Below are 16,248 nucleotides of genomic sequence, written 5' to 3'. Positions count from 1 at the left end.
GTGCTTGGCTTGCATGCTCAAGGCCCTGGGTTCAATCCCCAGAACCAAAAAATAAATAAATAAAAAGGGATGGAGATATTCAGTGGTAAAGGGTCCCTAGGTTCAATCACAAAACCAAGAAAAAAAAATGTAATGTTTGGCCTGTAAGACAACTTTTTTTTGTTGTTACTTGTAATTGAACCCAAGGGTGCTTTACCACTGAGTTATATCCCCAACATCCCCCACCCTTTTATTTTGACACAGTTGCTTAAGGACTCACTAACTTGCTTCAGACTCCAGAATTGTTGGGATTACAGGCGTGCATCACCACATCTGGCTAAAACTACATATTGGACAGGACTCTTTTCTGCCTCTACCAAACTGCACAGCCCTGTTTTTTCTTCATAGTCCCAGGTCCCTTGTTCTAAAGATATCTTATTTCCTAGACTATTATGTCTCTGACCCTTTGTTTGGCTATTGCATCACATTGGAATGCCTCCCCAACTTACTTCCTGCTTTACCATCTTTCATTCTTATTTTTAATATTTTTTTGTAGTTGTAGCTAGATACAATACCTTTATTTTTTATTTATTTATCTTTATGTGGTGCTGAGGATCAAACCCAGGACCTCATATGTGCTAGGCAAGCGCTCTACCACTGAGCTACAAACCTAGCCCCCAATTTTTCATTCTTTTTTTTAAATTAATTTTTTGTTTATATATGACAGCAGAATGCATTACAATTCTTATTACACATATAGAGCACAATTTTTTATATCTCTGGTTGCATACAAAGTATATTCACATCAATTCGTGTCTTCATACATGTACTTTGGATAACTAATGATCATCACATTCCACCATCATTAATAACCCCATGCCCCCTCCCTTCCCTCCAACCCCTCTGCCCTATCTAGAGTTTGTCTATTCCTCCCATGCTCCTGCTCCCTACCCCACTATTAATCAGCCTCCTTATATCAGAGAAAACATTTGGCGTTTGTTTTTTGTGGATTAGCTAACTTCACTTAGCATTATTTTCCCTAACTCCATCCATTTACCTGCAAATGCCATGATTTTATTTTATTTTATTACTGAGTAATATTCCATTGTGTGTATACCATTTTTCATTCTTAATGATGATATAAATTTCTCACATACTCATGCAATGGCCATTATAATGTTAATATAATAACTTGTCTGAAAAATATTTAATTGAATAAATTATGGATTGAGTAATGCTTTTAAATGAAAAATTTTTAAATTACACCATGGCATTGTTATTGGAAGCCTACTTTATTCAAGGCTTTATATCATGGAGCATATATTAATTAATTAACAAATGAATAATTGACCAAATATTCATTGAGTGCCTGCTATGTGCCAGATAGTACTATAGATGGAGGGAGATGATATAGCAAGCAGAGACAGAAAAGTCCTCCGGAGGCTACCAGTCTCTCCCTTCTTTTTATTTATTTATTTAGGTACCAGGGATTGAACCCAGGGGTACTTAATCACTGAGCCACATCCTCAGACCTTTTTTATATTTTATTTAGAGACAGGGTCTCGCTAAGTTGCTTAGGGCCTTGCTAAATTGCTGAGTCTGGCTTTGAACTCATGATCCTCCTGCCTCAGCCTCCTGAGCTGCTAGGATTACAGGCGTGGGCCATTACACAATATGGGAAGCATTCAGTTTCCTTCCTCAAAAACATTTTTGGCACCCCCTGACCCAAGGGCAGCTGACCTTAAGGTCACTCGTGTGAATTTCCAGGGACACCAAATAGAACACTTTACCTTTAAACAAGCTTCAGGATGGCTTCCCCACTCTCAGCCTCAGGGTCCCCAAATGGGAGAGCAAGAGAAAGTCACGAGAGGCTGGCGAGAAGTAGACTTTTACTGGGGAGGGAACCCTTGTTCTTAGAAAGTTCTGTCCAAAAAAAGCCAGAGGGGCAGGGTTTCTAAGAACCCTTGTTCTTAGAAAGTTCTGTCCAAAAAAAGCCAGAGGGGCAGGGTTACAAGGGACAGGTGAGTGTAATTCAACCCAAGGGGTGTCACCTACATCTGAAGACATACCCTCAACTTCCTGAACAATGCCCAAGTCACTACTACCAGAGCCTCTTGCTTCAGGATGAAAGGCACGAGTCATTCAGAGTGGCTCCCCACAGATGTAGGCTGTGATCTTGTTTTCACTCACACCATTAGGCCTTCTTCTCCTTCTCCAAAGACTGCTCACTTCTCTCCAGTTTCTTTGTATTTATCTAAAATAGTTTTTAAATACTTTCCTCACTATTTCATTCAAATTATTTCTTGTGTCTTTGAATTATGGAATTTTTTTAACAGGAAGGGAATTTAAAGATGATGTACTACTCTAAAACTTCCATTTTTTAGATGAAGGTCAAGATCCAGAGAAGTAATGTGACTTGCTCTAAGTTCTAGCCCAGCTCATCTTTCTCTTCTGAATATTGCTTTTATTTTCTATAAACAGCATCATTTAGGCAATAATTACATAGTACTACTACCTTATGTTGTTACTCAACTCTTTTACATTGGTGTGTCTTATTAACCCCAGAAAGCACAAATTTCTTCACCTCTTAGTAAGTAGCACAGAAGCCAGCTATATTAAGTATGTGTGTGTGTGTGTGTGTGTGTGTGTGTGTGTGTGTGTGTGTATAAAATTAATGGGCACATAATAGGGATTCAATAAATATTTTTGACTGATTAGTACTTCTCATCTATCTTTTATTTTATTTTATTTTATTAAATTTTTTTTAGTTGTAGATGAACACAGTATCTTCAATTGTATTTATTTTTATGTGGTGCTGAGGATCGAACCCAGGGCCTCATGCATGCAAGGCAAGCGCTCTGCCACTGAGCCACAACCCCAGCCCCCTCATCTATCTTTTAAACATAATTGGTTCTTATTTCTTAACATTTTGCTTCTATTTCCTTTGCAATTTTTAAAAACCAGACTTAAATTCTTGGCAACCAATGAAAAGATAGTCATGCCTCTGCACAGTCTGCTGCAATGTATTTTTTCCTGGACTTGGCAGAAAACCCAAGTCTTCTGCCCTATTTTTTGTTCTTTGCACTGCAGTTCATCTAATCTTCTCATGGTAGCTTTCTCTGCTTGACATTGTTTAGTAAAGTGACCCAATTAAAGATGGCCCCATTTAATGCAGTGGGACTATATGTAGAGCTGGTTTCAAATAATTATGCTATAATATCTAAACCTTACTTATTTACTTTTTTCCTTCATTTTCTGTTAAGGTTATCTACTGCAGATACTAGCATGGCATCACGATAAATCCTCCTGCACTGACTTTCAGGCAGAAGACACAGCTGTGAGCAGAGCTAATTGTGTGTCACACAGTGCCCTTTAAGCAGATCCTTGTATATCTGTTGTCTGAGCTGTAAGTAGAAGCTAAAGCTCTTTTTAAATCTACATAGTTTTTCACTAAATCTGTTAATTTCAGCATGTCCTTTGTGTTGTTTTCAGTAGTGCAGTTCCTTGTTATATATTAAGTACATATGATGATGGATTGAACCCACTTCACTGCTCCTGTTCAGGTGCTATGTTTTGATTTTGTCCATACCCTAGAGAGGCAGCACATTGCTTCCTAAGACAGACCAGAAGCCAGAGATTTTCTAACAGTAACTTTGAAATATTGATCCTTACTAACATTATGTTGATGTGTACAATGTTCTTTCTTTTGGCACTGTTAGAATTAATTAAAATCTACTTTTAAAATATTTCTTTTTAAAAATCTATTAATTTCCATAGCCAAGTAACTTCTGTGAAAAAAAGTGTGACTAAATCACTCTCTGTACATAATATGATATCTCATACCTCCATGCATTGGTATGCTATTTATCTTCTTTAGAATGTATTTCCCATTAATTCTCTAAGTCCTTTAAGATTTTATACAAAGCCAGGTATAGTTGGCACACAACTGTAATACCAGCAACTTGGGAGGCTGAGGCAGAAGGATCACAAGTTCAAGATCAGCTTCAGCGATTTAATGAGACCCTATCTCAAAATAAAAAATTAAAAAAGGACTGGGTTGTAGCTGAGTGGTAAAGTACCCCTACATCGAACCCCCAATGCAAAAAAATAAAACCAAAAAACCCAAAACAACAGAAAGCAATGAGGATGAAAAGTGAGGTCCAGATCATGGGAGGCTTATATTCATATTATATAGTCTGGATTTTTACCCAAGAGTAAGAAATAGGAAACCACTAGAAGATGTTAAGAAGAGAATGATATAGTCAGATTTATGCTTTAGAAAGGTTATTCTGGTTAAATGTGATTGTATCTGCAAGTCTGCAGATGACGGGAAGTTCAGTCATCTGAATTTCAATTCAGGTGAGAAATTAGAGAATCAAGGAATCAGGGAAGCAGTTTTTAAGTTGGACAACTAGATCAATGCTGGGACCATTCACTAAAATCAGGAATTCTGGAGAACTGATCAGAAGTTTCTTTGCCAATGAATTTACAGCTGTTTGATAACTGTAGAAGTTTTTCTGTCTTTAGAGGAAAAATTATACATTACTTCACTAATTCTTCACCTGACAATCTCAAATACTCTACTCTCTCAACTGCTGTGCAAGAGTTCTATGGGGTGCAATTGTCTTGAGCTTTAATGTCATGCATTACTCCTATAGCTTTATCCCATTGTGATGAAATACATTTTCTTGGTGAAATACCATGTCGTGCCTTTCACCTCCTCCTGCTAAAGTATGAGGAGAGCTATATAAGAACTTTTTTTTTCTAAAATATTCTTTTGATAATCAATTCACAGAGCGTGATCCTTTCCTATGCCCGTTTCTCCTTTCCTCTTTGTCCTCCTCCACCTTATTCTTCCACCTCCTGCTTCTCCTCTTTTTCCTCCTCCTTCTTTGGAAGGTTGTTTTGGAGGAACAGTCTTCTATCCAGATTGTTTCTCACTTCTAATTTGTTGACTGATGCTTCAGAAAGATGTATTACATTGGAAAAGGAAATTGTCTTGGTGTTTAGTCAGCTAGGTTTGTAACAAAACACAGATAATTCTCTTGGTCTAGCAGTATAATAGGAGGCAGGGCCTGGAAAGGTCCATTATAGCTGGTGTTCCTGATCTCCCATCCTGGACTTGCATTTTTTTCCCCAATGAGGGCCCAACCTAGCAAGACTGATGGCCAACTCTCTTGACCATGCTTGGAGAAGACCCAGGTCTTTCCATCTTTTCCTCTTCCATTTGGGAATAATTTGGGGACAGGTACAAATACAGAACTTACCAACTTGAAACATTGCTTGTTAAAATATGCTTTAGCTCTAGTATTATTTAGCTAATAAATAATAATAAAATATTGCTAAAGTAGCAAAACATGACTCATTTCACCTAAATCTATTGAAATGTTCCTACAAAACAGTATCCAAGGATTAATAACTTTTACTTTTTGTTTAGGACTCATTTAAATACCATATATATATATGATTAGAATTTTTCTAAGTGGATATATAGAAAGACCATTTCCATAAGATAATCATCAAATAATAGTTAAGCTGGGAGCATAGTTCAGTGGTATTGTGTTTGTAGCATGAGTGAGGCCCTGGGTCCTGGGTTCAACTCCCCAGCTTAGGAGAGGTTACATCCATGGGCAAATCATTTTGGGAAGAACTTCATCCACTACTTTTCTCTTAAAGATGTATAAATCCATTAAGATACTAAAGTCTCAGAAAAATTCTGTTATAAAGAAAAATTTTAACTTTTTTAACAGCTTTATTGAGATATAATTTATATATCATAAAGTTAGCATTTAGAGGTGCATAGTTTAATGATTTGTCACATATTTCCTGATAATTTTTATTATTACAAAAAGAAACTCATAAGCAGTCACTCCCTATTTTGCCTCCCCTTAGTTCTAGACCTTCTTTTTTTTTTTTTTTTTTACATTTTTGTATCATCTTATTTTTTTTAATTTTTTAAAAAATTTTTATTGTTGGTTGTTCAAAACATTACATAGTTCTTGACATATCATATTTCACACTTTGATTCAAGTGGGTTATGAACTCCCATTTTTACCCCATATACAGATTGCAGAATCACATTGGTTACACATCCACTGATTTACATATTGCCATACTACTGTCTGTTGTATTCTGCTGCCTTTCCTATCCTCTACTATCCACCCTCCCCTCCCCTCCCCTCCCCTCCCATCTTCTCTCTCCACCCCATCTACTGTAATTCATTTCTCCCCCTTGTTTTTTTTTCCCTTTACCTTCACTTCCTCTTGTATGTAATTTTGTATAACCATGAGGGTCTCCTTCCGTTTCCATGCAATTTCCCTTCTCTCTCCCTTTCCCTCCCACCTCTCATCCCTGTTTAATGTTAATCTTCTTCTCATGCTCTTCCTCCCTACTCTGTTCTTAGTTACTCTCCTTATATCAAAGAAGACATTTGGCATTTGTTTTTTAGGGATTGGCTGGCTTCACTTAGCATAATCTGCTCTTATGCCATCCATTTCCCTGCAAATTCTATGATTTTTGTCATTTTTTAATGCACAGTAATACTCCATTGTGTATAAATGCCACATTTTTTTTTTTATCCATTCGTCTATTGAAGGGCATCTAGGTTGGTTCCACAGTCTTGCTATTGTGAATTGTGCTGCTATGAACATCGATGTAGCAGTGTCCCTGTAGTATGCTCTTTTTAGGTCTTTAGGGAATAGACTGAGAAGGGGAATAGCTAGGTCAAATGGTGGTTCCATTCCCAGCTTTCCAAGAAATCTCCATACTGCTTTCCAAATTGGCTGCACCAATTTGCAGTCCCACCAGCAATGTACAAGTGTACCCTTTTCCCCACATCCTGGCCAGCACTTGTTGTTGTTTGACTTCCTAATGGCTGCCAATCTTACTGGAGTGAGATGGTATCTTAGGGTGGTTTTGATTTGCATTTCTCTGACTGCTAGAGATGGTGAACATTTTTTCATGTTCTTGTTGATTGATTGTATGTCCTCCTCTGAGAAGTGTCTGTTCAGGTCCTCGGCCCATTTGTTGATTGGGTTACTTGTTGTCTTATTGTTTAATTTTTTGAGTTCTTTGTATACTCTGGATAGTAGGGCTCTATCTGAAGTGTGAGGAGTAAAGATTTGTTCCCAGGATGTAGGCTCCCTATTTATCTCTCTTATTGTTTCTTTTGCTGAGAAAAAACTTTTTAGTTTGAGTAAGTCCCATTTGTTGATTCTAGTTGTTAACTCTTGCGCTATGGGTGTCCTATTGAGGAATTTGGAGCCTGCTCCCACAGTATGTAGATCATAACCAACTTTTTCTTCTATCAGATGCCGTGTCTCTGATTTAATATCAAGCTCCTTGATCCATTTTGAGTTAACTTTTGTGCATGGCGAGAGAAAGGGATTCAGTTTCATTTTGTTGCATATGGATTTCCAGTTTTCCCAGCACCATTTGTTGAAGATGTTATCCTTCCTCCATTGCATGCTTTTAGCCCCTTTATCAAATATAAGATAGTTGTAATTTTGTGGATTGGTTTCTGTGTCCTCTATTCTGTACCATTGGTCTACCCGCCTGTTTTGGTACCAGTACCATGCTGTTTTTGTTACTATTGCTCTGTAGTATAGTTTGAAGTCTGGTATCACTATACTGTCTGATTCACACTTCCTGCTTAGAGTTGTTTTTGCTATTCTGGGTCTTTTATTTTTCCATATGAATTTCATGATTGCTTCATCTACTTCTACAAGAAATGCCTTTGAGATTTTGATTGGCATTGCATTAAACCTATAGAGAACTTTTGATAATATCGCCATTTTGATGATGTTAGTTCTGCCTATCCATGAACAGGGTATATTTTTCCATCTTCTAAGATATTCTTCTATTTCTCTCTTTAGGGTTCTGTAGTTTTCATTGTATAAGTCTTTCACCTCTTTTGTTAGGTTGATTCCCAAGTATTTTATTTTTTTTGAGGATATTGTGAATGGAGTGGTTGTCCTCATTTCCATTTCAGAGGATTTGTCGCTGATATACAGGAATGCCTTTGATTTATGCGTGTTGATTTTATATCCTGCCACTTTGCTGAATTCATTTATTAGCTCTAATAGTTTCCTTGTAGACCCTTTTGGGTCTGCTGGGTATAGAATCATGTCATCTGCAAATAGTGATAATTTAAGTTCTTCTTTTCCCATTTTTATGCCTTTAATTTCTTTCGTCTGTCTAATTGCTCTGGCCAGTGTTTCGAGAACTATGTTGAACAGAAGTGGTGATAGAGGGCATCCCTGTCTTGTTCCAGATTTTAGAGGGAATGCCTTCAATTTTCCTCTGTTCTAGACCTTCTTTTGATCTCTCTGGATTTATTAATTCTGAACATTTTACATACATAGTTATCATACAACATATGGTCTTTTTTGATTGGCTTTTAAGTATAATGTGTTTGAGCTTCATCAATATTTGTAGCATGTATCAGTACTTTATTACTCTTATTGCTGAATAATATTTCAATATATGGGTAGCTCACATTTTGTTTAGGTTATCAGTTGGTGGGCATTTAGTTTATTTCCACTTTTTTTTAATATTATGAATAACGCTGCCATGAGCATTCACCTACAAGAAAACTTGTTAATTTTGTGGGTGTTGAATAGCAGATTGAGAGTGTGGCATGCCTATTATGAACCCAGCCTAATTCCACCTTAAGATTGGGAGCCATCTTGTCACAAAGGCATGAAAAGTTAATTTCTGTTTTACATAAATTACTGCGATTTCTAAACTTGTTTGGAATTCCTGCCTGTGCTTGAACTCACCCATGCCTGGCTTTCCCTGACCAGATAATAATCCTTTCTGAAACCTCAATGGTGCCTCATAAATTCTGATGTTGAGATCTAAATTTATTCCCTACCTTGAAATGTTAAGCTAGGTAGATCATTAATCTACTATCTGCCTTTGTATTATGCTTGTCAAAATCCTGTTATCTGTAAGTTCTCAAGACACCCCCCCTTTGCAACTTTTTGTACTATAAAACTATGATCCTAGAGAGCTAGGGTACTGTTCTCTAACCCAGGGTTTTTGGGAGAGACAGTCCTGGCCAGAATTACAGCTTGCTTTAATTTGATTTAAAATTGGAGTCGGTGATGTTTTCTTTGCGTTGTGGTTTAACACCTGTGAATATGTGTACATCATAAACTGTCATGTGACACTAGGAAAATACTGTATGAGATTTAAGGTTTAGGTTATTTTTCCACAAAATGGCACATATAGATTAAATCAAAGAAAATGAAAGAGTATACGAAAGTGTTTATATGCTTACCACTTTATAATATTTCTAACAGAGTTATCTATCTACCTTTTTCTGCACCAAATGAGAAGGAAAGAGTTATAATTTAGTATCTTTACTATCAATCTTATTCATTAAAAGAGCACGCAGCAGGTTACCCGGGAAGCAGGGAGGAGTAACCAGAAGTAACCATGTTTTATGGAGAAGGGCATGCTTAATCCAGTTCTGCTTGGAATTTTGACAAAATTCTGGAAGCAAGATCACCAGGAGCAGATGGCTGATGAACTGGTGCAGGTAATACTAATTAATTACTTAGTGTTATCTAAGGTGAAAAATAAGGAAACAATGTTAAAAAAAAAATTCAATTGATGTCTGCTTCTTGGAGCACAGATTTCACTTAGTAAACCAATTAATTAATTCAGGTCCTAGTTTATAAAATATTCCTCCTTCTTAAAATTAAAAAAAAATATTTTTTCCCTTAATACTAACTGAGTTCCTTGTCATTAATGTTCCACAGAGCATACCTTGGGAAAGCTGTTCTAGTTACCTCTTTTCCTTTTTTTCCCCTGCCCTCCCGTATTGGAGATTGAATCCAGGGGCCCTCTACCATTGAGCCTCATCCCAGCTCTTTTTTTTTCTTTATTTTAAGACAAGGTCTTGCTAAATTGTCAAACTGGCTTCAAACTTGCCATCCTCCTGCCTCAGTTTCCCAAGTTGCTGGGATTATAGACATGTGCGACCGTGCCCAGCTATTTACCATATTATTTCTGTGCCAATCAAGAGTTGTGATCTTCTCCTGAAAATAATTATTTAAAAATTTATATCAAAAGTAAAAATATAATAACTTGGTCATTTTTCCATATTTGGTGCTTAGTTCAAATTCATTTCATTTCCAGTGTAGGCCTGGGGTCAAATGATCTACTGTCCTTAAATAAGTAGACAAAGTCTTGAAATTTAGTGACTTATCTAAGAGATCAATCTTACACGGAAGTATAGACAAAGCAGTTACTGTGACCAAAGTAAAACTCCAAAATCCTCAGATTGGATTCTTGTAGAATAGATCTTTTCAAAGTGAGAACAGTGACATGAATTCCAAAAACAGGTCATATAAAAGTACTGAAAGTTGGTTGCAGTGCATATTCTCTACAGTAGCAGATTTATCTTTCTAACTATGCTTTAAAATATTGCTAAAATTTCTAATAAACTGATAATTCTCAGTCTCTTTTGTTCTGATACATATGAAGGATGATGATCACGGATGGGACATTCTTCTAGGGTTATCTGTGATTCTTAGCTTAAAACTGCAGTTCTTCTCCTTTCTTTTCCATTCAGGAAAACATTAGAATGCAAATTGGTGACTTTTTCCTCAGCTCAGAATGAAATAGGGGGATAGTGAGACTGTAAAATGTATTACTGTTTTTTGTTTGTTTGTTTGTTTGTTGTTTGTTTGTTTTGTTTTTCTGTTAGGGAACTCAGCAGGACCTAAACAAGCAGATATTATATTTCTCTTGGAAAAAAAGATCTCAAGTCACAGTGGGCACCAGATTCTTTCTAGCCTATCCAGAAAATTCAAGATGAAAAGGAGGTGACTGGGATAAAATAGAAGCCAAATTTTGAGGGGACATTGTCTCTTAGAAAGAAATCATCCCAAAGAAAGAAGTAATAAAACGCTGCATTGGGGCTGGTGTGGGGGCTCAGTGGTAGAGCGCTTGCCTGGCATGTATGAGGCACTGGGTTCTATTCTCATCACCACATATAAATAAATAATAAAATAGTAAAAAAGGTCCATCAACAACTAAAAAAAAAAAAAAAAAAAAAAAAAAGACCATTAAAAAAACCCCCACCAATGCCTTTCTCAGTTTGGGTCTTTTGCATCTCAGACCTGCCTTTTTACCATTATGCTTGTGCCACTGATAAACCTTTACTATAGGAAGTGTTGTAAAATGACCACTACCACAGAATTAAAGAGCAGCACAGTGGGCGGGGTGCTCACCAAGAGAAAGGGATTAATGTTCTCAGTTCATCTTTATTGTTTCTGCTCATCTGCCCAAGCTTTGCCATATTTTCTTGGGTTTCAGAGCTTTCCCCATCTTCCTCTGCCATGATTCTCCATTGCTGAGTGAGAAGCATGAGCCCTGGCCTCATTCTGAAAGAGCAAGAATTCTCAAAAACCACAATAATGACATTTGAGCTAGATAATTCTTTGTTAGGAGACTGTCTTACCAGAAGAACACTGAACTACATCCCCTTTCTCTTGGTGAACACCATGCCCACTGTGCTGCATTATGGATGTTTAGCAGCATTCCTAGCATATATTCACTGTATGTCAATAGTCTCCAGGCATTGTCAAATGTCCCTGAGCAGGAAACGTTTTTGAGAACAACCATTTTAGAGATATGAAAAATTATTTTTCTTTTCATTCACCATAGAGAGGAAACTATTAAAAATAGTATTTTCTAAGGAAACTAAGTAGAAAAAGCAAAACACAAAAGCATAATATTTATGGGTACAGGTGATAATTTCCCAACATCATGAATGTCCATAATGCCACCAAATCATGCATGGCTAAAAGGGTAAACCTAATGTTATATATATTTTTCTACATTTCTTAAAAAAAAAGTATAGCATTGTTCAAGTGTATAGATTTCAAATTCTGATTTAACTAAGTTTTGATGGTCAATTATTGTTGCTAGTAAAATCTATCACATCCCTAGTTTGAGATTCTTCCCCTTGCTTCATCATTGTCTAGGAATCTTCACCTAAAAGTCCCCTTCTTAGGGTGTAAATATTTCTAATTTCTGATTTGTTCCAAAGTATTGCGCAAATCTTCTAGCCAAACAGGACCTTAAGCTATTCATTAGCTCACTGGAGTTTCTTTCTTTCTTTCTTTCTTTCTTTCTTTCTTTCTTTCTTTCTTTCTTTCTTTCTTTCTTTTCTTTTCTTTTCTTTCCTTCCTTCCTTCCTTCCTTCCTTCCTTCCTTCCTTCCTTCCTTTCTTTCTTTCTTTCTTTTCTTACTAGGAATTGAACCCAGGGGTGCTTAACCACTGAGTCACATCCCCAGCCCTTTTTATATTTTTAATTTTGAGACAGATTCTTACTAAATTGCTTAGGGCCTCCCTAAGTTGGTAAGGCTGGTTTTGAACTTTGCCATACCTCTGCCTCAGCCTCCCAAGCCACTGAGATTAGAGCTGTGGGCCACTGCACCTGGCTCATGGAGATTCTTTTTTTTTTTAATCTATTTATTTATTTTAATTAAATGTATGTGAAAGCTGAGTGCACTTTGATTCATTGTACACAATTGCAGCACAACTTTACATTTCTATGGTTGTACACATGTAGTGTTCTACCATATGTGCAGTCATACGTATACCTAGGATAATAATGTCCATATCATTTCACCATTTTTCCTGCCCCCATACCCCCAACTCACCCCCCTTCCATTTTTTTTTATTATTTAATATTTTTATTTTTTATTTTTATTTTTTTTTTATTGTTGGTCGTTCAAAACATTACATAGTTCCTCATACATCATATTTCACAGTTTGATTCAAATGAGTTATGAACTCCCAATTTTATCCCGTATACAGATTGCTATATCACATCAGTTACCCTTCCATTGATTGACATATTGCCTTTCTAGTGTCTGATGTATTCTGCTGTCTGTATTATTCTCTACTATCCCCCCTCCCCTCCCCACCCCTCCCCTTTTCTCTCTCTACCCCTTCTACTGTAAATCACTTCTTCCATTTGAATTATCTTGTCTTACCCCTCCTTTCCTCTTATATGTCATTTTGTATAACCCTGAGGATCGCCTTCCATTTCCATGCGATTCCCCTTCTCGTTTCCTTTCCTTCCCACCTCTCAACCCTGTTAATGAAAATCTTCGTCTCAAGCTCTTCGTCCCTACCCTGTCCTTGTTTCCTCCCCTTATATCAGAGGAGTCATTTGGTATTTGTTTTTTAAAGATTGACTAGCTTCACTTAGCATAATCTGCTCTAATGCCATCCATTTCCCTCCAAATTCTATGATTTTGTCATTTTTAAATGCAGAGTAATACTCCATTGTGTATAAATGCCACATTTTTAATCCATTCATCTATTGAAGGGCATCTAGGCTGATTCCACAATCTTGCTATCGTGAATTGTGCTGCTATGAACATCGATGTAGCAGTGTCCCTGTAGCATGCTCTTATTAGGTCTTTAGGGAATAGACCGAGAAGGGGAATAGCTGGGTCAAATGGTGGTTCCATTCCCAGCTTTCCAAGAAATCTCCATACTGCTTTCCAAATTGGCTGCACCAATTTGCAGTCCCACCAGCAATGAACAAGAGTGCCCTTTTCCCCACATCCTCTCCAGCACTTATTGTTGTTTGACTTCCTAATGGCTGCCAATCTTACTGGAGTGAGATGGTATCTTAGGGTAGTTTTGAGTTGCATTTCTCTGACTGCTAGCGATGGTGAGCATTTTTTCATGTACTTATTGATTGATTGTATGTCCTCTTCTGAGAAGTGTCTGTTCAGGTCCTTTGCCCATTTATTGATTGGGTTACTTGTTGTCTTATTGTCTAATTTTTTGAGTTCTTTATATATTCTGGTTATTAGGGCTCTATCTGAAGTGTGTGGAGTAAAGATTTGTTCCCAGGATGTAGGCTCCCTGTTTATCTCTCTTATTGTTTCTTTTGCTGAGAAAAAACTTTTTAGTTTGAGTAAGTCCCATTTGTTGATTCTAGTTGTTAACTCTTGCGCTATGGGTGTCCTATTGAGGAATTTGGAGCCTGCTCCCACAGTATGTAGATCATAACCAACTTTTTCTTCTATCAGATGCCGTGTCTCTGATTTAATATCAAGCTCCTTGATCCATTTTGAGTTAACATTTGTGCAAGGCGAGAGATAGGGATTCAGATTCATTTTGATGCAAATGGATTGCCAGTTTTCCCAGCACCATTTGTTGAAGATGCTATCCTTCCTCCATTGCATGCTTTTAGCCCCTTTATCAAATATAAGATAGTTGTAATTTTGTGGATTGGTTACTGTGTCCTCTATTCTGTACCATTGGTCCACCCGCCTGTTTTGGTACCAGTACCATGCTGTTTTCGTTACTATTGCTCTGTAGTATAGTTTGAAGTCTGGTATCGCTATACCGCCTGATTCACACTTCCTGCTTAGTATTGTTTTTGCTATTCTGGGTCTTTTATTATTCCATATGAATTTCATGATTCTTTTATCTATTTCTACAAGAAATGCAGCTGGGATTTTGATTGGCATTGCATTGAACTTATAGAGAACTTTTGGTAATATCGCCATTTTGATGATGTTGGATCTGCCTATCCATGAGCAGGGTATATTTTTCCATCTTCTAAGGTCTTCTTCTATGTCTTTCTTTAGGGTTTTGTAATTTTCATTGTATAAATCTTTCACCTCTTTTGTTAGGTTGATTCCCAAGTATTTTATTTTTTGGGGGGATATTGTGAATGGAGTAGTTGTCCTCATTTCCGTTTCAGAGGATTTGTCGCTGATATACAGGAATGCCTTTGATTTATGCGTGTTGATCTTATATCCTGCCACTTTGCTGAATTCATTTATTAGCTCTAATAGCTTCTCTGTAGACCCTTTTGGGTCTGCTAGGTATAGAATCATATCATCTGCAAATAGTGATAATTTAAGTTCTTCTTTTCCAATTTTTATCCCTTTAATTTCTTTCGTCTGTCTAATTGCTCTGGCCAGTGTTTCGAGGACGATGTTGAACAGAAGTGGTGAGAGAGGGCATCCCTGTCTTGTACCAGATCTTAGAGGGAATGCCTTCAATTTTTCTCCATTCAGAATGATGCTGGCCTGTGGCTTATCATAGATTGCTTTTACAATGTTGAGGTATGATCCTGTTATCCCTAATTTTTCTAGAGTTTTGAACATAAAGGGATGCTGTACTTTGTCGAATGCTTTTTCTGCGTCTATCGAGACTATCATATGGTTCTTATTTTTTAGTCTATTGATGTGGTGGATAACATTTATTGATTTCCGTATATTGAACCAGCCTTGCATCCCATGGATGAATCCTACTTGATCATGGTGTATAATTTTTTTGATATGTATTTGAATCCGGTTCGCCAGAATTTTATTGAGGATTTTTGTGTCAAGGTTCATTAGAGATATTGGTCTGTAGTTTTCTTTCTTTGAAGTGTCTTTGTCTGGTTTCGGAATCAGGGTGATGTTGGCCTCGTAGAATGAATTTGGAAGTTCTCCCTCTTTTTCTATTTCCTGAAATAGCTTGAAAAGTATTGGTGTTAGTTCCTCTTTAAAGGTTTTGTAAAACTCTGCTGTATACCCATCCGGTCCTGGGCTTTTCTTAGTTGGTAGTCTTTTGATGGTTTCTTCTATTTCTTCTATTGTTATTGGTCTGTTTAGGTTGTCTATATCCTCCTGGTTCAATCTGGGCAGATCGTAAGACTTAAGGAATTTATCTATGCCTTCACTATCTTCTATTTTATTGGAGTATAAGGCTTCAAAATAGTCTCTGATTATCTTCTGTATTTCTGAAGTGTCTGTTGTGATATTGCCTTTTTCATCCCGTATGCTAGTAATCTGGGTTCTCTCTCTTCTTCTCTTCGTTAGCATGGCTAAGGGTCTGTCAATTTTATTTATTTTTTCAAAGAACCAACTTTTAGTTTTGTCAATTTTTTCAATTGTTTCTTTTGTTTCAATTTCATTAATTTCAGCTCTGATTTTGATTATTTCTTGCCTTCTACTTCTTTTGCTGTTGTTTTGCTCCTCTTTTTCTAGGATTTTGAGATGAAGTATGAGATCATTTATTTGTTGGTTTTTTCTTTTTTTGAGGAATGAACTCCAAGCAATGAATTTTCCTCTTAGGACTGCTTTCAATGTGTCCCATAGATTCCGATATGTTGTGTCCGTGTTTTCATTTAACTCTAGGAATTTTTTAATTTCCTCCTTGATGTCTTCAATAACCCATATGTCATTCAGCAACCTGTTGTTCATTCTCCAAGTGATGCTTGATTTTTCCTT

Source organism: Urocitellus parryii, chromosome 6, assembly GCF_045843805.1.
Source record: "Urocitellus parryii isolate mUroPar1 chromosome 6, mUroPar1.hap1, whole genome shotgun sequence".
Lineage (NCBI taxonomy): Eukaryota > Metazoa > Chordata > Mammalia > Rodentia > Sciuridae > Urocitellus > Urocitellus parryii.
This window is presented reverse-complemented; position numbering follows the sequence as displayed.